The sequence below is a fragment of the Tamandua tetradactyla genome, chromosome 12, assembly GCF_023851605.1.
Source record: "Tamandua tetradactyla isolate mTamTet1 chromosome 12, mTamTet1.pri, whole genome shotgun sequence".
NCBI classification, from domain to species: Eukaryota; Metazoa; Chordata; class Mammalia; order Pilosa; family Myrmecophagidae; genus Tamandua; species Tamandua tetradactyla.
In genome coordinates this window covers 41178877-41200867 of record NC_135338.1, presented here as the reverse complement: position 1 = coordinate 41200867, position 21991 = coordinate 41178877, and the positions used below count along the sequence as shown (strand labels likewise).

Sequence of the window (21991 nt, the reverse complement as noted above, 5' to 3'; positions counted from 1 at the left end):
TTGCCCAGGGCCGACTAGGAAATTCGGACGGGCTCTTTCCCTGGCTGCGGCGACCAGCAACCCTCCCTGCGTTCGGACCCCGGGCCGGCTCAAGCCGTTTCGGCTAGCGAACCCCCAGGACGGCGAGAGTTTTCCAAAGTTTAAGGTCCCACAGCACCTTTTACTGGTGGGACCCGCAGACAAACGGGTGCCACGAGCGCCACCTACTGGGCCGGATAAGAAAAACAGAACCCAGAGATTTCACAGAAAAATATTACAACCTTGCTGGGTCCAACACCAAGAGAAATCTGAATAAATGCCCAGACGCCAGCAGCAGAAGATAACTGTCCACGCTCAAAAGATTGAGAATATGGCTCAGTCAAAGGAACAAACCAATAGCTCAAATGAGACACAAGAGCTGAGACAACTAATGCTGAATATACGAACAGAAATGGAAAACCTCTTCAAAAATGAAATCGATAAATTGAGGGAGGACATGAAGAGGACATGGGCTGAACATAAAGAAGAAATAGAAAAACTGAAAAAACAAATCGCAGAACTTATGGAAGTGAAGGATAAAGTAGCAAACATAGAAAAAATAATGGATAGCTACAATGATAGATTTAAAGAGACAGAAGATAGAATTAGTGATTTGGAGGATGGAACATCTGAATTCCAAAAAGAAACAGAAACTATAGGGAAAAGAATGGAAAAATTTGAACAGGGTATCAGGGAACTCAAGGACAATATGAACCGCACAAATATACGTGTTGTGGGTGTCCCAGAAGGAGAAGAGAAGGGAAAAGGAGGAGAAAAACTAATGGAAGAAATTATCACTGAAAATTTCCCAACTCTTATGAAAGACCTAAAATTACAGATCCAAGAAGTGCAGCGCACCCCGAAGAGATTAGACCCAAATAGGCGTTCTCCAAGACACTTACTAGTTAGAATGTCAGAGGTCAAAGAGAAAGAGAAGATCTTGAAAGCAGCAAGAGAAAAACAATCCATTACATACAAGGGAAACCCAATAAGATTTTGTGTAGATTTCTCAGCAGAAACCATGGAAGCTAGAAGACAGTGGGATGATATATTTAAAATACTAAAAGAGAAAAACTGCCAACCAAGACTCCTATATCCAGCAAAATTATCCTTCAAAAATGAGGGAGAAATTAAAACATTCTCAGACAAAAAGTCACTGAAAGAATTTGTGACCAAGAGACCAGCTCTGCAAGAAATACTAAAGGGAGCACTAGAGTCAGATACAAAAAGACAGAAGAGAGAGATATGGAAAAGAGTGTAGAAAGAAGGAAAATCAGATATGATATATATAATACAAAAGGCAAAATGTTAGAGGAAAATATTATCCAAACAGTAATAACACTAAATGTCAATGGACTGAATTCCCCAATCAAAAGACATAGATTGGCAGAATGGATTAAAAACCAGGATCCTTCTATATGCTGTCTACAGGAAACACATCTTAGACCCAAAGATAAACATAGGTTGAAAGTGAAAGGTTGGGAAAAGATATTTCATGCAAATAACAACCAGAAAAGAGCAGGAGTGGCTATACTAATATCCAACAAATTAGACTTCAAATGTAAAACAGTTAAAAGAGACAAAGAAGGACACTATATACTAATAAAAGGAACAATTAAACAAGAAGACATAACAATCATAAATATTTATGCACCGAATCAGAATGCCCCAAAATACGTGAGGAATATACTGCAAACATTGAAAAGGGAAATAGACTCATATACCATAATAGTTGGAGACTTCAACTCACCACTCTCATCAAGGGACAGAACATCTAGACAGAGGATCAACAAAGAAATAGAGAATCTGAATATTACTATAAATGAACTAGACTTAATAGACATTTATAGGACATTACATCCCACAACAGCAGGATACACCTTTTTCTCAAGTGCTCATGGATCATTCTCAAAGATAGACCATATGCTGGGTCACAAAGCAAGTCTTAACAAATTTAAAAAGATTGAAATCTTACACAACACTTTCTCGGACCATAAAGGAATGATGTTGGAAATCAATAATAGGCAGAGTGCCAGAAAATTCACAAGTACGTGGAGGCTCAACAACACACTCCTAAACAACGACTGGGTCAAAGAAGAAATTGCAAGGGAAATTAGCAAATACCTCGAGGCGAATGAAAATGAAAACACAACATATCAAAACTTATGGGACGCAGCAAAGGCAGTGCTAAGAGGGAAATTTATTGCTCTAAATGCCTATATCAGAAAAGAAGAAAAGGCAAAAATTCAGGAATTAACTATCCATTTGGAAGAACTGGAGAAAGAACAGCAAGCTAACCCCAAAGCAAGCAAAAGGAAAGAAATAACAAAGATTAGAGCACAAATAAATGAAATTGAAAACATGAAAACAATAGAGAATATCAATAAGGCCAGAAGTTGGTTCTATGAGAAAATCAATAAGATTGATGGGCCCTTAGCAAGATTGACAAAAAGAAGAAGAGAGAGGATGCAAATAAATAAGATCAGAAATGGAAGAGGAGACATAACTACTGACCTCACAGAAATAAAGGAGGTAATAACAGGATACTATGAACAACTTTACGCTAATAAATACAACAATTTAGAGGAAATGGACGGGTTCCTGGAAAGACATGAACAACCAACTTTGACTCAAGAAGACATAGATGACCTCAACAAACCAATCACAAGTAAAGAAATTGAATTAGTCATTCAAAAGCTTCCTAAAAAGAAAAGTCCAGGACCAGATGGCTTCACATGTGAATTCTACCAAACGTTCCAGAAAGAATTAGTACCAATTCTCTTCAAACTCTTCAAAAAAATCGAAGTGGAGGGAAAACTACCTAATTCATTCTATGAAGCCAACATCACCCTCATACCAAAACCAGGCAAAGATATTACAAAAAAAGAAAACTACAGACCAATCTCTCTAATGAATACAGATGCAAAAATCCTCAATAAAATTCTAGCAAATCGTATCCAACAGCACATTAAAAGAATTATACATCATGACCAAGTAGGATTCATCCCAGGTATGCAAGGATGGTTCAACATAAGAAAATCAATTAATGTAATACACCATATCAACAAATCAAAGCAGAAAAATCACATGATCATCTCAATTGATGCAGAGAAGGCATTCGACAAGATTCAACATCCTTTCCTGTTGAAAACACTTCAAAAGATAGGAATACAAGGGAACTTCCTTAAAATGATAGAGGGAATATATGAAAAACCCACAGCTAATATCATCCTCAATGGGGAAAAATTGAAAACTTTCCCCCTAAGATCAGGAACAAGACAAGGATGTCCACTATCACCACTATTATTCAACATGGTGTTGGAGGTTCTAGCCAGAGCAATTAGACAAGAAAAAGAAATACAAGGCATCAAAATTGGAAAGGAAGAAGTAAAACTATCACTGTTTGCAGACGATATGATACTATACGTCGAAAACCCGGAAAAATCCACAACAAAACTACTAGAGCTAATAAATGAGTACAGCAAAGTAGCAGGTTACAAGATCAACATTCAAAAATCTGTAGCATTTCTATACACTAGTAATGAACAAGCTGAGGGGGAAATCAAGAAACGAATCCCATTTACAATTGCAACTAAAAGAATAAAATACCTAGGAATAAATTTAACTAAAGAGACAAAAAACCTATATAAAGAAAACTACAAAAAACTGCTAAAAGAAATCACAGAAGACCTAAATAGATGGAAGGGCATACCGTGTTCATGGATTGGAAGACTAAATATAGTTAAGATGTCAATCCTACCTAAATTGATTTACAGATTCAATGCAATACCAATCAAAATCCCAACAACTTATTTTTCAGAAATAGAAAAACCAATAAGCAAATTTATCTGGAAGGGCAGGGTGCCCCGAATTGCTAAAAACATCTTGAGGAAAAAAAATGAAGCTGGAGGTCTCGCGCTGCCTGACTTTAAGGCATATTATGAAGCCACAGTGGTCAAAACAGCATGGTATTGGCATAAAGATAGATATATCAACCAATGGAATCGAATAGAGTGCTCAGATATAGACCCTCTCATCTATGGACATTTGATCTTTGATAAGGCAGTCAAGCCAACTCACCTGGGACAGAGCAGTCTCTTCAATAAATGGTGCCTAGAGAACTGGATATCCATATGCAAAAGAATGAAAGAAGACCCATCTCTCACACCCTATACAAAAGTTAACTCAAAATGGATCAAAGATCTAAACATTAGGTCTAAGACCATAAAACAGTTAGAGGAAAATGTTGGGAGATATCTTATGGATCTTACAACTGGAGGCGGTTTTATGGACCTTAAACCTAAAGCAAGAGCACTGAAGAAGGAAATAAATAAATGGGAACTCCTCAAAATTAAACACTTTTGTGCATCAAAGAACTTCATCAAGAAAGTAGAAAGACAGCCTTCACAATGGGAGACAATATTTGGAAATGATATATCAGATAAAGGTCTAGTATCCAGAATTTATAAAGAGATTGTTCATCTCAACAACAAAAAGACAGCCAACCCAATTACAAAATGGGAAAAAGACTTGAACAGACACCTCTCAGAAGAGGAAATACGGATGGCCAAGAGGCACATGAAGAGATGCTCAATGTCCCTGGCCATTAGAGAAATGCAAATCAAAACCACAATGAGATATCATCTCACACCCACCAGAATGGCCATTATCAACACAACAGAAAATGACAAGTGCTGGAGAGGATGCGGAGAAAGAGGCACACTTATCCACTGTTGGTGGGAATGTCAAAGGGTGCAACCACTGTGGAAGGCAGTTTGGCGGTTCCTCAAAAAGCTGAATATAGAACTGCCATACGACCCAGCAATACCATTGCTAGGTATCTACTCAAAGGACTTAAGGGCAAAGACACAAACGAACATTTGCACACCAATGTTTATAGCAGCATTATTTACAATTGCAAAGAGATGGAAACAGCCAAAATCTCCATCAACAGAAGAGTGGCTAAACAAACTGTGGTATATACATACGATGGAATATTATGCAGCTTTAAGACAAGATAAACTTATGAACCATGTAATAACATGGATGGACCTAGAGAATATTATGCTGAGTGAATCCAGCCAAAAACTAAAGGACAAATACTGTATGGTCCCACTGATGTGAACGGACATTCGAGAATAAACTTGAAATATGTCATTGGTAACAGAGTTCAGCAGGAGTTAGAAACAGGGTAAGACAATGGGTAATTGAAGCTGAAGGGATACAGACTGTGCAACAGGACTAGATACAAAAACTCAAAAAATGGACAGCACAATAATACCTAATTGTAAAGTAATCATGTTAAAACACTGAATGAAGCTGCATCTGAGCTATAGGTTTTTGTTTTGTTTTGTGTTGTTTTGTTTTGATTTTACTATTATTACTTTTATTTTTTTCTCTATATTAACAATCTATATCTTTTTCGGTTATGTTGCTAGTTCTTCTAAACCAATGCAAATGTACTAAGAAATGATGATCATGCATCTATGTGATGATGTTAAGAATTAATGATTGCATGTGTAGAATGGTATGATCTCTAAATGTTGGGTTAATTTCTTTTTTTCCGTTAATTAAAAAAAAAAAAAAAGAGAAGGGATAATTGGAGATGAAGGGATACAGACTGTACAACGGGACTGGATATAAAAACTCAGAAATGGACAGCACAATACTACCCAATTGTAATGCAATTATGTTAAAACACTGAATGAAGCTGCATGTGAGGTATAGGGTTTTTTGTTTTTGTTTTTTTGTTTTTTTTCTTTCTATTATTGTTTTAATTCTTATTCTGTTGTCTTTTTATTTCTTTTTCTAAATCGATGCAAATGTACTAAGAAATGATGAATATGCAACTATGTGATGTTATTAAGAATTACTGATTGTACATGTAGATTGGAATGATTTCTAATTGTTTTGTTAATTCTTTTTTTAATTAATAAAAAAAAAAAAATTAAAAAAAAAGTAGCGGGGAGGAGGGGACCCAAATTCTCCCAGATGCTATGGGTTTCATTCTTTGATTGGTATTCAGAAGTTTCTAAAAGACATAATGATCCTAGAATAGCCTCTTTACCAGAAACACAAACAACCCTAACTAAATAAATAAAGTGGGGCAAGAACAGAAAACTAGGTCTTTTATATAAACTAGTGAGTTTTGTACCTCTGTGTTTTGTCTTTCTGTCAGACAATCTGACTTACAGCTGAAAATTTGAAGCTTATGCCGTCTATTTTGTGTCTACCTATATGTTCATATATGTATATATATGTGTCATATTTTCCTACCACCAGATGGTATTACTAAATTACTTATAACATTTGAAAGAGCTCAGTTCAAAATGGCTTAAAGATAAATAAGGGCTCATAGACATTAATACTCCTAAAGTCCCATAAATTAAGGAAACTAAACATTTAATATTTCCGATGAAAGAAAGTATGCATAGAACTAATCCCAAATGTTTCAAAAAGAAATTAGAGCCCACAAGATTTACATAATTTTTGACAAACAGGACTGACATAATACTGTTAGTTTAAAAGAAAAATAGCTATGTCTTCTGAGCTATCAATGTTAAATGCAAAAATAAAAATAAAAAGGCATGCATTTTTGGAAATGTTCTTCCTTAATGTATACAGGTTTATGAATCAAATAAATTAGAATTATATGTAGCAGATGTTTAAAATGATTTAAAAATATATGTTTGCATTTAACCAACTTGAGTCACTATTCTGACAAGTTTTATTTTGATGGTAACGATGTCTTGTAGGCTGTCAGCTTGAAGACAGTGACAAGTTCTAAAATAATTTTGGTAACTTCAACATATAAGGTATACAGGATATGTTTTTAATAAGGGGAAAAAAAAGAGTAGTTTTGTCCTAAAGTAAAATGACTGGTTGTTGAAGAGTGAGAAAGAGGAAAACATAGGATAAAACCTGAATGGATATGGAAAATTGTAGAGGGTTCATGGAAAAAGAATTTTATTTCTTGCAGTCAAAGTTGGGTAAGATTTGATGGATCTATCTATAAGATTTTTAGGAGTCTTAATATCAAATAGTATATTGATGCAAAAGTAGAATTTGGTTTTCTTTCTAATAAAATGACAAAGTTTTCTTGCATTATTGGTCTGTTCTTAGTGAGAAGTTATAAAGGTGGTGAGTTGTTGTTGTTTTTTAATAGTTATTGTAAAAGGTAGAGAATAACTTCTTGTACTCCATATTAATTTTATCAGGTCCTTGATTGTTTAAGAACAAGTCTTCTCACTTTTGAGAAAAAAAAAACTGTTTTTTTTGTACCATCATGTTTTCTCCTATGTATACTTTTTAAATATTTTATTGTCACTTGAGTTGAATAGAGCCAAGTATTGTTTCACAGTGACCCATAATCCTATTTAACCAAATGTTCGACCCTCCTGACAATGTTTGATATTTTGCTTCGTTAAATCAAATGTTAAATATAGTTTCTATTTAGAACTAATTTTGGGATTTTTCAGGGGACCCCTGAAAAATCACAAAGGACTCATTCTTTCACCTTACAAAAAGAGAAGTACTAAAACCAGTGAGCATATTAGATATGTTATGAGTTGCACAGGAAATGTCAAATTAAAAGGGATTTTCTAACCTTGTGTTGATTAAATTTATATGGATAAAGTGTTATTAATGTAAGCATTTCAGAAATTATATAAAGTTCCTAGATATTTGTCAATGTCCTCACTATCCACGGTATGTCCTGGTATTTATCTACCTAATATTAGACAACAGTATAATAGTGTTAGTCATAATTTCAGTTATTCTTTAAAAATCGTTACATGCCACAGAAACAAATTTCCTTCTCAATTACGTTATTTTGTAATAAACTCTCATTAGATCTTTCATATTTGTTAAACAGCAACTAGTTAACCACTCCCACTTTAAGTCTTTTGTCATCTACAAATAGTTTTATTTCTGATGCATCCCTAAAAACATGTGCAATCAGCTGTGGACCAGAATGCTGTGTCTTCAACAAAAAGGATTGTCTTACAGACCTCAGGAAATGGCTATTCCAGGTATTCTGAGGCACAGGCTTCTAACGATTTTGTTTAAATAACTTTAAGACCATACCAATGAACTAAGTACTGATCTGCTAAATTCTAGTGAAGAAACCAATGGGTTCATAAGGTTGCTAACCCAAGATCACACAAAACAAGGGTTAGTTTCCTTCAACTAAATGAACTGATATAAATGGTTGTACCTTTGTTTGGTTATTGTTGATGTTTTAACGTTTGCTTTTCTAGATACAAGGAATCCCTTTTGCTTTTACCTTTAAGCTACCTACAGCTCATAAAACATTTATCTTTCTCTCCCTACCTGACCCCCAGAATTCAGAAACATTTATTAGATATTCTTATTTTCATAAAAATATAATTATTTGCATAAGTTCAATAAAAATCTGTTCTCCTGTTAACAAGGCATAACTGGAGACACTGGTTATATAACCAAAGTTTTGACTAAAATGTCATAATTTAAAACTGAATGCTATATTTCCATACCTGCCAAAAAAAAAAAAAGCTGGGGCCAATCAAGTATCATTCACTTACAAAAGCAATTACAATTACTAGAGACATTGGGAGATGAGTCCTGGTGGTTTTTTATCAAAACTTAGTTTAATAAAATATGGGGACAAATATTGCATTTTTAAAAAATGATGCTAGCTGCCATTGTTAGCCTATGTGTATGATTGTCTCTTGTGATTGTCTCTTGTACTAATTATTTTTCAAAAATGGGTTCAACTGCTCTGACACCCTCAGACCATCATACAATAATGATTCTTGATGACCTTTAACCAAAAGTTGAGTACTGCATAAGACTGAGTCCCACTACTGGTTTTTGTTGTTTTTATTGTTATTCTTGTTTTGTTTTTTTTTTTATTACATTGATTCTTAAAAATTAATAAATACATTTTAGACTATATGGATAGAGTTGCCTCACGCCTTTCCTTGCATAGTTACCTAACCTCATTCACACACAGACAGAAGAGTGATGTTGGAAGGACTGTGGAATGTGAAATCCTTTGCACTCCTGAAGGAATTGTCTAAAAAGGATGACCATAAATACTAAGATTCCCCAAGAGACTAAAAGCATCTGAAACGTGTCATGAATGTGGATTACACTCTCTGAGAGAGAGAATGATCAAAAGGGAGAAATTGTTAAAATAAGTTGGCAAGGGCCTGGAGGCAACTTGTCTATTCAGTCTAAAGCAAAGACCAACGTATCTATACATGACGAAAGTAGAAGCTAACTTGTCTGTACATATTGAAATTGCCCACACATGCCTAAGACACTTTATCAGTGAATGAGACAAGCTATCTGGGACTGTATGACCTTGTAAACTGCTAGGACATTTCAACATTCTTTGAACCTGAACTTTGGTTTTCCTGAGCCCAGGACTTTGTCAGGAACTGAGACTGAAGAAGGGGGATGGGGTGGGAAGAGGCATATAAGTTTTGTCAGCAGCCAGCTAGCATTCCAACCACTCTATTCTTTTGTAAGGTTTGCTTTTACTTTTTTTTTTCTTAACTAATCTTATTTTGTGTTGTGTAACCTCATTGTATTTGCTACATATAAGTAGACTCTTTTGGGGGAGAAAGAGAGCACTTTTGTCTCGGCATTGAGTGTTCCCCAATTTGCAGATTGTTTCCTTGTGATAAATAAATGGTCTCTCCTTTCTAAATTCTTATAATTTGTCTTTTATTTGGCAGCTTTTTATTATTCCACGGTTTTTTCACTAGTCATTCTAAGTTTTCTAGTTCATATCACAGTACCTTGCAAAAGCATCCCATGAATAAAGCAATTAAATGTGATTGTGACTATGGGTCAACAATGCGGGAGATGTGGGGTATGGGAGGATTTGGGTTTTACTTTTTTATTCTTCTTTCTGCTCTGGGGTCATGAAAATATTCTAAAATAAGTCATGGGAATGTATGCACAACTATGTGTCGATACTGTAAGCTAGTGATCATATACTTTGGATGGTTTGTGTGGTATGTGAATGAACCTCAATGAAATTGAAAAAAAAATTATTACTAAGTTTCAGTAGTGGGCCCTACTTATTCAGTTAGTACAGAGTAAATTCTTCTATGTATACAAATATGTATGCAGTGTAAATGATTAGATTAAATCTGTATAGACAGGGTCTAGATTTTAACTCTAATGTCTCAATGCAATTAGCTTCATTTCATGTTTAGAATCTATGGTTTTTATATAGGTAGGCACTTTATTACTATCTCTTGAATTGAAAGCACATTCCCATATAGGGTCAAGTAACTGTCCTATAATAAGGTGCTTATAAATAGGATAGCTACATAGCCGAGTTTTACCACAACCATTAACACCTGAAAATTTTTAAAAAGCTTCTAAATGCCACAGCAGTTACTTTAACATATTCTTTCTATTATACAACTTTAGATTTTGCATGAGTGAATATACTAACCTGAGATGTATTGGGCAGCTTTTTAAGCCACCAAGTTTGTGAGGAAATTGTCTAAACTAGCAACCAGATAAAATGCTAAGCTAAAGGTATAAGCAAAAAGGGAAAAAATCAAAGGCAAAAAGCAGATGACAAAGTAGGACATATACCACCGATATATGCAAGGACCTGTCATTTGGGGTGCGAAATAACATACACAACATATGGATTATTAGGGAAACGGTCTTTAAGTCCCAGGAAAGGCTCACCCCAAGAGGAGCTGAGCTTCAGTGTTCAGGCTGTGGCCACAAGGTGTTAAATGAGCAGTGTTACCAGTAACGGGACAGGTGTTCTCATCCGTCTGATCCCTGTGCCCTATATCTTAATTAATTCTGAACCCAGAGTAGGAGGAAGATGGAATTATCTTCCTCAAACATCAACAAGGAAAACAGCATCAAACAGATAAAAACACAAATTAAAAATTAACTACAAATCAGAGTAAGGGCCATGGAATATAACAGAAAAAAACTCACCCTATTGATAATATGTGCAAGCTCTGTTTCATTTTTGGAAGAACTTTTCCAGAGTTACATGTGCACTTTGAGCTACAAAGAATAGCAGGGGTCTGGTAAAATAATACAGTGATCCCTCACTTAACAAAAATTTGCATGTTTGGGGGAGTTGAAGTTTTCTGGTTAACTCTGTGTGTGTGTGTGTATGTGTATGTGTGTAACTGATAGCTTATAAGAAGTTAAGGCCATATTTGCATTTAACTAACAATTTTTTAGATCAAAAAAGGCAAAATGAATCCCTAACTCTGAATCTATTCTTTGACCATTGCTGCTCTTAAGCCAGGTATCAGTGCTGTCCTTAGACCTGACCCACCCTGGACTCAATACTTTAGGGGACGCACACATACACACCGAGTACACGTAGGGCTCTGACCTCCAGGCTTGAGCAACCAGCACTTTTTAGCTCAATTGAACCTAAAATCTAAACATCACTCTCACAACTAACACCATTCACTGGGGAAAATGACTCTGCAAATTTCTTACCCTAAATTCTTGATATAAAAGGCAATGATAAACAGATAGAGAGAGAGATGGATGGAGGGAGAGAGAGAGATGAATAGATGGATGGATGGAAAGATAGAGAGATCAATACAGAATGCTATAATGAATGTGGCAAAATGGTAAAAGGTGGTTGTGCTGGTTTGAAAGGATATATGTCTCCTACAAAAGCCACGTTTTAATCTAAATCCCATTTCGTAAAGGCAGAATAATCCCTATTCAATACTGTATGCTTGAATCTGAAATTAGATCGTCTCCCTGGAGATGTAACCCAATCAAGTTTGGTTGTTAAACTGGTTTGAGGGAAATGTGTCTCCACCCATTTAGTTGGGTCTTGATTAGTTTCTGGAGTCCTATAAAAAGAGGAAACATTTTGGAGAATGAAAGACATTCGGAGAGAGCAGAGAATGCTGCAGCACCCCGAAGCAGAGTCTACCAGCCTGGGACCTTTGGAGATGAAGGAAAATGCCTCCTGGGGAGCTTCATGAAACAGGAAGCCAGGAGAGAAAGCTAACAGATGACACTATGTTCGCCATGTGCCCTCCCAGGCGTGAGAGAAACCCTGACCATGTTCACTGTGTGCCTTCCTACTTGAGAGAGAAACCCTGAACTTCATCGGCCTTCTTGAATCAAGGTATCTTTCCCTGAATGCCTGTGATTGGACATTTCTATAGACTTGTTTAATTGGGACATTTTCTCGGCCTTAGAACTGTACACTAGCAACTTATTAAATTCCCCTGTTTTCTTATTCTGTTGTCTTTTTATTTCTTTTTCTAAATCGATGCAAATGTACTAAGAAATGATGAATATGCAACCATGTGATGTTATTAAGAATTACTGATTGTACATGTAGATTGGAATGATTTCTAATTGTTTTGTTAATTCTTTTTTAATTAATAAAAAAAAAAATTCCCCTGTTTAAAAGCCATTCATTTCTGGTATATTGCATTCCAGCAGCTAGCAAACTAGAGCAGTGGTATATCTTACTATCTGGATAAGGGATTATGTTGCAGTTCTATGTGTTTGAAACTATTTCAAAATAAAAAGGTTAAAAAACAAAAAGACCACTGGACTTGGAGGTCTATGTATTTGAAATTTTTTCAAAATAAAAAGACAACTGTGTCCAGATGTCCAGAAAGATTTTGTGTTGCTCTGCTATCGATATCTCTTCAGTAAGAGACAACACAAATTAATCTGCCATCATATTTTCCCTTTCAGCATAAATGTGACGTTTTATTTCTAAATAAACTATCACTTCCCAATACTGCCAAGCATCCATTTTTCTTGATCCACTTCATGGCTGCAATTCACGGCTTTGGAGATGCTCACAAATTTTACAGTGCTCACGGCAGTCACACATAGCAGCCAAGTGACCATTTGCAATGTCAAACAACTCCTATTACTTTTAAATTTGTATAAATATCAAGCCATAGCAGGCATGAAGTTTGGAACTGATTCTTTATGTTGGGAACTAGATGAACCATGAATCCTAGAATTGCAAGAGTATAAAATATTTAATGTAATTTAGCTAATTTTCAAAAAATTAAATTTAAATGTACAACTTTATTTAAATTATTAGTTCAAAATGTCATTCATTCATTAATTTTTGTTCCACCTTTAATTTTATTTTTCTCACCTTTAACTTTAGCATAGAACTTGACAATTTCAGAAGAAAAATAACTTGAAAATTCACTTTAATTTTTCAGTTTTTACACTGATTTCCATTTTTTAGATAAATATTTGTCCAAATTACATACACTTTATATTTATTGTCTAATGCCTTACATCATTGAGTTCATGATAAAAATAGAATATATGAAAGTGGAACTTTAAAATAAGATAAAAAAGATAATAAGTAGCAGTCCTTCAAAGAAGTAGTTTGCTTAAATATTTTAAACTGGAAACAATGAAGATGACTAAAATTCTGTCCAGCATGACCCACATAAAATTTCTGAAATAGATATTATATATTCTTTATTTAATGAAGACAAAATTTCATTAAAAAATGAAAATTAACAAGAAAAATATTCTCATCAACTCATAGTTGGCACAGGTCAAATGGAAGTACCACAATTTCATATTCTTTAACAAATGAAGATGTAATTACATGTCACAAAACTAATTTAGACACAGAAAAAGTATGATTGCAGTTACTAAAATGAAAAAAGAATGAATAAAGAGCAATCAGTAGTATTCAGTAAAGATAAGTAAATGCCAATTGAGCAGCTTGCCATAATGTTCTTAAAAGGATGGTAATAAGTATCCAAAATTTATCAAGCACAGCAATGCTTTCTGTGACACTAAAAGAGAATATTTACCAAAAAAATGGGAAATGTCTCAGTTTAGTAAAAATGGTTTCAAATTTTGATGTTAAAATGAGCAAATATATACTACAGATAAAATATAATGAATCAAATGATCACTCTCAGGGATAAAGAATTGAAATAAGACCAACAGTTTAATGAATAACAAAGTGAGATAAGACAACATACATAAAGTTGGAAAGTAATGATCACTCAGTTCTACTATGTTGTACCAAGGTCATAGTCCATACTGGAAAACTAATATTTACTCTATGTATTGTTGAACTCCCCAAAACGGAAAAAAAGTCAAAATTCAATATTATTTCAAGGTTTTATATTAGTTCTGAAAGTAGATTAAGATGTAGTACAGAACTGAGGGGAATAAAAACTTATTTTAAGCACTGATCTAAGAGACTGTTGCCCTGAAGTGGTTAGCAAGGGAGAAGGTGATTAAGCCAAGACTTTTGTCAAAACTCCAGAAGCATTTCTTTGTGCCATGTAGGCACATACTTGGAATTTACTGTTAGGAGGAATGGCTTAATCTGAACCAATAGCAATACTATTCTCTGAAATAATTCAAATAATGCAATGTTTTCTGGATCTGAACAAAGCTGAACTATCATGATGAAACGCAGATGAAATCTGACCTCATGCCATAATTTGACACACAATGGGAATGCTGACTACATGCTGTTAAAATAATTAGTTTCCATTTTTACAAGGTTTGAGATGCATTAGGACAGTTTAGCAAACCATTCCCAAAGAACGAGTGAATCATGATCCAAAATGAAAGTAATTTTGAGTTTTTGCCATCCACATTTATTTAGTATGGGCCATTGCTTGTGTATAAATAAAAAAGAAATAAAATAAAAGAGAGCTAACTTGGTATTTCATTTTAAAGAATTTTTTAGTTGAAAGAAACTGCTGTAAAACATGTAACAAAGATGACATTCTAATAAAATACACAAAATTTAGAGAAAGGAAATGAGAAAGATGTCATGACTGTGAAAGGAAAGGATTCATGTATAAATGACCTGAACCATATTTCAAACAGACTATTTTCTAGCAAATCATAGATTGAGGTGTATTCTTCATTGTAGAGAGATTTTAACAAATTGAGTATCAAACTGTGATTTTTAGGTTCTGTTTGTATACCTCAGCACTGAAAAAGTTGAAAGAACTTAAGAAATGCTTAATGAAACAAGATATTGCTTTGAGATAATTAAATTTGTGATATAAAAATGGTGATCCATATGATTAAATAAAATATGTAGTGATATTCTCTTTGATAAAAATAATATATTACATACAACCTCCTTATATTTCAACATGTGTAATATTTGTAATTCGTTTCTGAATTTAAGTAGTGCTTTAAGAACTTCATTAGAAATTCATACTGCTACAGCCTCAACAGAGGGATTTCCCCAAACTGAAATTTAACTAAGAACTTCAATAACTCAAGAAAGATCATCTAATTCAGCATTACTAGCAATGGAATAGCAATTTTGTGTGAAACTTAATTAGTAGAACTGTTGCTGAAATTAAGGTAAAAAACTTCTGATGTGTGTAATTCGTGAATTTGTGACATCCAATCATGATTCATCAACAAAACACCCAGGGATATGCAATAATAATTAAATGTGGTTGTTTTTGATATTTGCTGACTTTCAGTTTATATAAGACTGGATGCATCTTTGCACACTGTTTATGAGGATACATTTGGGCAGGAGGACAGAACATAATGTAACAGTTTGCTTCTTTTGTAACTTGTAATTTGGGAGAAACCTGGTACATAGGACCCATTTGTATTTATGCCTTAAGTCCTGAGGATGTTAGGGACAGGCCTGCCAGCTGCAGTCTTTGGTGCAGAAACCAACTGGTGTTCAACATCACCAATAACAGCTTCCTTCCTTGCTGTTTATTTTGCAGCTTGATGCAAATTAGGGTCCTCCCTCTGTGACATAGCATCCTTCAGAGACTATTTATACACTCCAACATGAAAATGGGTTCAAATGTAACTTTATATTGTGGCTTGTGCCACCATTAATATATGAATAATTTCATTGAGTCACAGCTGATGATGAAATGATCCTGAAAAATGCAACAGCTGGAGACCCAGACTCCTTCTCAAAACGATGAAACGGGGCAGTGTATTGTGACCTCCTTCCACAGTGATGGGATGCGGTGGGGGAGAGCAATTGCAGTGGAGAAATCTGACAAACACCATCTCAGCTAGATGACCAAGGCTACTATCATTAATGATAATTCATGTTGATAGCATTCACCCTTGATTCTATGTGATGAAAATGGCACTTTTCTTCGTCGGTACCTGTCTCCCCAAAACCCATAAACCCGAACTAATCATAAGGAGAAAATCACCAGTTACAACTGATGATTACAGCTGAGCAATATTTTACAAAATACCTGATGAATACGACTCGAAACTCTCAAGGGCATTAAAACTAAGGAAAGTCTGAGAAACCATTACCGCCAAGAGAAGCTGAAGGAGACGTGATTAAGTATAATGTGGGATCCTGGATGGGATCCTGGAAAGGAAAAAGAACATTAGGTAAAAACTGAGGAAATCGGAACCAAGTGTGGAGTTCAGTTAACAGCGATGCACCAATATTGGTTCATTCACTGTGACAGATTTACCAACCTAATTTACGGTGTCAACAAGAGAGGAAACTGGGTGTGGAGCACATGGGAAGTCTTTACCATCTTTGCAACTTTTTCTGCAAATCTAAATCTATTCTAAAATAAAAGTTCATTTAAAAAAAAAAAAATGAGTGACGGAACAAGCCTGTTCCAACTGAGCACTTCCATTAGGACAGGAGAGCAGAACTGCCTAAGGAGACACTCGCCACTGAGAGAGGAGACTGGAAGTGTGACAGAGTCCAAGCCTAGCAGGGCTCTGATTCTGGAAGCTCTTGCCTCAGCCCGCCTGGCACCATGGAAACGTCCATCTGTGCGTCATCAAGAGCCTCAGGCCGTTTTTTCTCTCCCACTCTCCTCTTGAGGAAAAGTGGTTCCTCCCTCCCACCCGGAGAGGAAGCGATATTGAGTGATGACCGCAAGGTGGCGCCCGACGCCACCAAGAGAGGCAGGCAGAGATGGCCAGAGGCCAGCACTTGGGGGCATGGAAGGGGGACGTCCTACGTTCCTGCTCCTCTAGAAGGTATCAGGCAACAGAACTAACGTTTGATTTTCTCATCACTGTAAGTGAATTCAAGGGTGATTGGGGATGTGCTTCCAGAGTCACAGCAGGGAACACAATATATTACAGCTCCTTTTAATCTCTGACCTTTGAGCCGAAGCCTCACTAAAGGTGGGCGATGTAGCACAGGTGTCTCAGTTTCCTAGGGCTGCCCTAACAGAGCAGTGCAGATCAGCTGGTTTCCAATAACAGACATGCATTGCCTCAGTTCTGGAGGTCAGAGATGCCAGCAGGGTCATGAGAGCAAGCAGCCTTCTTGCCTCCTCTAGCTTCTGGTTTGCCAGAAATCCATGGCTTCCTCCCCCTCAGTCTTCACTTGGCGTTCTCTCATCTGTCTGTCTGTGTCCAATTCTCCCTTCTTATAAGGACACCAGTCAGATCAGATTAAGAACCCACCCTACTTCAGTATGACCTCATTTTTAATGACTTATTTTTTATTGATATATGTTATATATTTACATACCATGTAATCATCCCAAAGTGTACAATCAATGATTCACAATATCATCATATAGCTGTGCATTTATCATCACAATTGACTTTTTTTTCTTTTTTGTGAAAAATAACATATACAAAAAAAGCAATAAATTTGAAAGCATATCGCACAAATAGAACAAATTTCAGAGTTTGGTATGGGTTACAGTTCCACAATTCAAGGTTTTTACTTCTAGCTGCTCTAAGAGTATACCTCATTTTAATTTGCCTAATTCCATCTGTAACGATCCTATTCCCAAATAAAGTCACATTCTGGTACCAGGGGTTAGGACTTGAACATGTCTTTTGGGGGCACACAATTCAATCCATAACTGTAGCCTATTAAGGATTAAGTTTCCCTTAGTCTAATAAGGAAAATGTTTGGGGTTGTTTTTCTTTTGTCTCTGTCACTTCCATTTTAAAACTGAATCAATCCAAGTTCTATGTATCCCAATCCCAGGGGTCCTCTTGCATTCAGGGAAAGTCTAGATCACATGGTAGCATCAAATAGGCATGGAGGGGCGTATCCTGGTCTCTGGTCTTCTCTGCTGGAGTCCTCTTCTAGTGTAATTTCTTGTCTGTTCCCTCAGAACTAGCAATGCCAGTGACCTCCCCCTGATGACTTCACTCACAGCTTGACCCTGTGACAAAGAAGATTCTATGAGGCTTTCGCCATGTCCTTTTTTGGGGGGGCGGGGGGGTGCATGGTCCAGGAATCGAACCCGGGTCTCCTGCATGAAAGGCGAGCATTCTACCACTGAACCACCCGTGCACCCCTGCCATGTACTTCTATCATAGATGGTTTGGGCTGTCCGTGACCATTTCTTTCCTGTACCCAACAACAAATTGGCTGGTTCGGTGGCTCAACTGTCACTCTTTTGGTCAGAGCATCCCAAGCTATTTCTGGACCCTCCTGCTATGGTGTGTGAGAAGACTTCACCATGAATTCACTGGTGTTCTCACCAAAATTGCATAACCAGAACCTGAGACAAACTGAAATTAGAGGTTATTCTACTAACGCACTTAAGAAATGTCAATATCATAAGATTCAGCGAGGGGGAAAAACACACCCCAGACACTATTCCAGGTTAAGAGAAACTAAAGAGACAGGACAAATGGGATTCACCTCATGATCTTGGATCTTCTATTGTTAGAAAAATATATTGCAGTGGCAAGTGGTGTGATCTGAGTAATCTATAGATGAGATCATATTGAATCAATGTTAAATTCCTGATTTTGATAATAGTACAGTGGTTATGTACGAGAATTTCTTGGTTTTTAGAAAAAAAAACCACACTTAGGGATATTATGATTTGCCAGAGATGTTACAACAAAGCATCACACAGTAGTTGGCTTAAAATCCAGAAATTAATTGTGTCACGGATCTAGAAGCTGGAAGCCCAAAATGAAAGTTTTGGTAGGGCCCAAACATTTAAGGGGCCTATACATTCTCTTAAAGGGGAGAATTTATTCCATTTCTTTCTCCTGGCTTCTGGTGGGTGACCAGATATCCATAGCATTATTGGCTTGTGGCAGCATAACTCAATCTGCCTCTGTCACATGGCTGTTTCTATTTCTCTCTCTCTCTGTTCAAATTCTTTCTTCTTATAAGGACACCTAATATTGCATTAGGGCCCACTCTAATCTAATTTAGCCTCATCTTAATTAATGCTATCTGCAAAGATGATATTTACAAATACATTCAGTCACAGGACTGTGCTCAATTGAAACTGTTATGCACCCCAGAGAAGCCATATTCTTTTCCTAATCCATTCTTGTGGGGGGTAGACCTATTATTTAGAATGGAAACTTTGATTAGGTTGTTTCCATGGAGATGTGGCCCACTTAATTATGGGTGGGAACTTTTGACTAGGTGGTTCCCATGGAGATGAATCTTTACCCATTCAAGGTGGGTCTTGATCCACTTACTGGAGTCCTTTAAGAGGGAACAATTTTGGAAAAAAAGCTCAGAGCTGACATAGACACAGATGTTTGAAGATGCAGAAAGAAAATGTCCCTGGGGAAGCTGTTGGAACCAGAAGCCAAAAGCTCAACAGTAGTCAGCCATGTGCCTTCCAGATGCCATCGGTCTTTCTTGAGTCGTTATCTTTCTCTGGATGCCTTAGTTTGGGCATTTTATGGCCTTAGAACTGTAAACTTGAAACTTAATAAATCCCCTTTATAAAAGCCAATCCTTATCTGGTATATTGCATTCTGGCAGCTTCAGCAAACTAAAACAGGCCTGAACACATTTTTTTCAAGGGGCAAAATAGCATTGTGTCTGCAACCTGGTCTTAACCCTTAATCTATTTGTTTTAATTACATATGTGTGCATGCACATATTTTTCAGCTATATATGAAAAATATATTTATTAATTGTATTTTTTATAAATACCTGTAATTTATTAGTTGTATATTTTTCTCTTTTGTCCATGCAGCCTTCTGAGTTGGATTTGCATGAAGTCAAAACTGCATAGTCGGCAGCCTATTCAAGAACAGGAAATGATCGTGAAACCTATCTGCACCATAAATGTTTTTTAAACGTATTCCAAGTAACTTGCATTTTTGATAATATTAGTTCTCTTATTTGAAGATCTTTCCCTTGATAATGACTATTTTGTACTTAACCATCTTAATTTCTAGCCAGTGTGTGAACTTCCTCTGAATCAAGCCTTTTATTACAATTGTTTTAATTGGTGACTTTAGCATCAGACCTAAATAATTAATAAAGAATTTTATATAATTAATTTCACCATTCCAGTGTAGGAGAGGGGAAAACTCCAGATGATTTTCTAAGCCACCCTTCTTCAAGATAGCCAGAGTATCAGTCACAAAAATTAGCATTCTTCCTAGCGCTTAATACTAACCTAATATCCTTAAGACAAATGGCCCCAAATCACTTCTCTGACCTCATCTTCTTCCATACCCTTTTTCACCCCCTCTTCTGCATCATAGGACTCTTTTCTGTTCTCAGAACATACCAGACATTCTCTTGCCTCAGAACTTTTGCATGGACTGTTCCCTCTTCCTGAAATGCTCTTCACCCCAATGTCTGCCTAGCTTGCTCCCGCGTTGTCTCTAACTCTGTGCTTAAATGTGAGCTTAACAAGGAAGCCTTCCCTGACTTCCCTGTTTTAAATGCAATTGTCTCCCAAGCCTCATTATCCTTATATCCCATTCCATGCTTTATTTTCCTCCCCATAGCACTTATCACAGTTTACTTATTTATTTTGTTTATTCTTTGTCTTCTCTATCTAGAAAGTAAACCCCGTGATTTTCATGTTTTATTGATCACTGAGTCCCAGCATCGAGAAACATGCCTGTCACTATGCTGAGAAAGAAGAAACAAAGAGCAGCTTCTGACATTCAGAAGCTGACTGGGTACTCCTAATTAACCATTTTATTCTCCTATTAGACATAAATGTCATAGAACACCAACCTCAGACAAAGTTATTGTGAGACCATGATAAAAAGAGACTTTCTAATTTTGTCTAAGCACAGACAAAAAAACAAGGTCCCTGTGCTACCCACAAATTACCAAACACCTCCTCTTTTGACCAAAATGAGTAACTGCTAATTCTTTATCAATTACAGCTTTATCTTCAATTTAGACTCTAATTCATTGGGTAACATATCATAGAAAGCAGAGGCATCTCCTGACCAAAAGGGGAAAAGAAATGCTACAAAATAACATATCGGTGGCTGAGAGAGTTCATATAGAGTTGAGAGGCTATTCTGGAGGCTACTCTAATGCAAACTTCAGCTAGACATTGCCATTTACCATGGTTTGCCAAACCCCAACTTCACGTTAACCCTAAAGAACACCTGGCCTCTATCTGATATTCTTCAAAAGTTTCATGTACTATGATGACTTTCCAGAAACCTACAACCTCCAGATGGGTTCCTAAGCCAGATAAGTCCTGAAATCCAGAGGGGCCAGCCTCTTCAAGAACATCAATTAGTTTCCATCCTCCTATCTCACATTATCCACAGCCCTTTCCAAAATGAAAGGGTTAGAAAGGGCTGAGCCCAAATACCCCTAAAGATTGGGAGACGTATCAAAGGAGAACGAGGAATTATAACAGAGAGGATAAGATTTAACAAATGAGTATGATTTTGCTGAATCACTGTATTGACATCTCTTTTGGTCTCCAGTATCTTGGAGCAGCTAGAAGGAAAATATGAAAATTGTGAACTATAACCTATACCAAACTCTGAAATCTGTTCTATAACTACTTGCTACAATGTATTTTGAAATTTATTGGTTTTTTTGTACATATGTTATATTTCACAATTTTAAAATGTTAAAAATAAACACATCAAGATGAGTTCAAAGAAAAAAAGCAGAGGCACCACTTTCTGACAGCATCCAGCCTATAGCAAACCCCTGCTTCTCTAGATCGTCCTGCAAATCACCCAACCAAAGCCCAAATCCTATAGTAGGATTTTTCTAACACTCCTTTACTGAAAACACCCATGA

At 36.2% G+C, this 21991-nt stretch overlaps 1 long non-coding RNA gene across 2 annotated transcripts in view; it reads right to left on the bottom strand.

Annotated features, from left to right (window-relative positions):
* The window catches only part of LOC143651485 (uncharacterized), an 88620-nt gene that overhangs the window by 65477 nt on the left and 1152 nt on the right, over positions 1 to 21991 (bottom strand). Inside the window, exons 2-3 of one of the 2 annotated variants that reach the window (XR_013159970.1) lie at positions 19907 to 19996; positions 16033 to 16366 (exon numbers count right to left, since the gene is read on the bottom strand). This is a non-coding gene — a long non-coding RNA (uncharacterized LOC143651485). Of the gene's footprint in view, positions 1 to 16032; positions 16367 to 19906; positions 19997 to 21991 lie in introns of those variants that run through there. The other variant, XR_013159971.1, reaches the window with a different exon arrangement.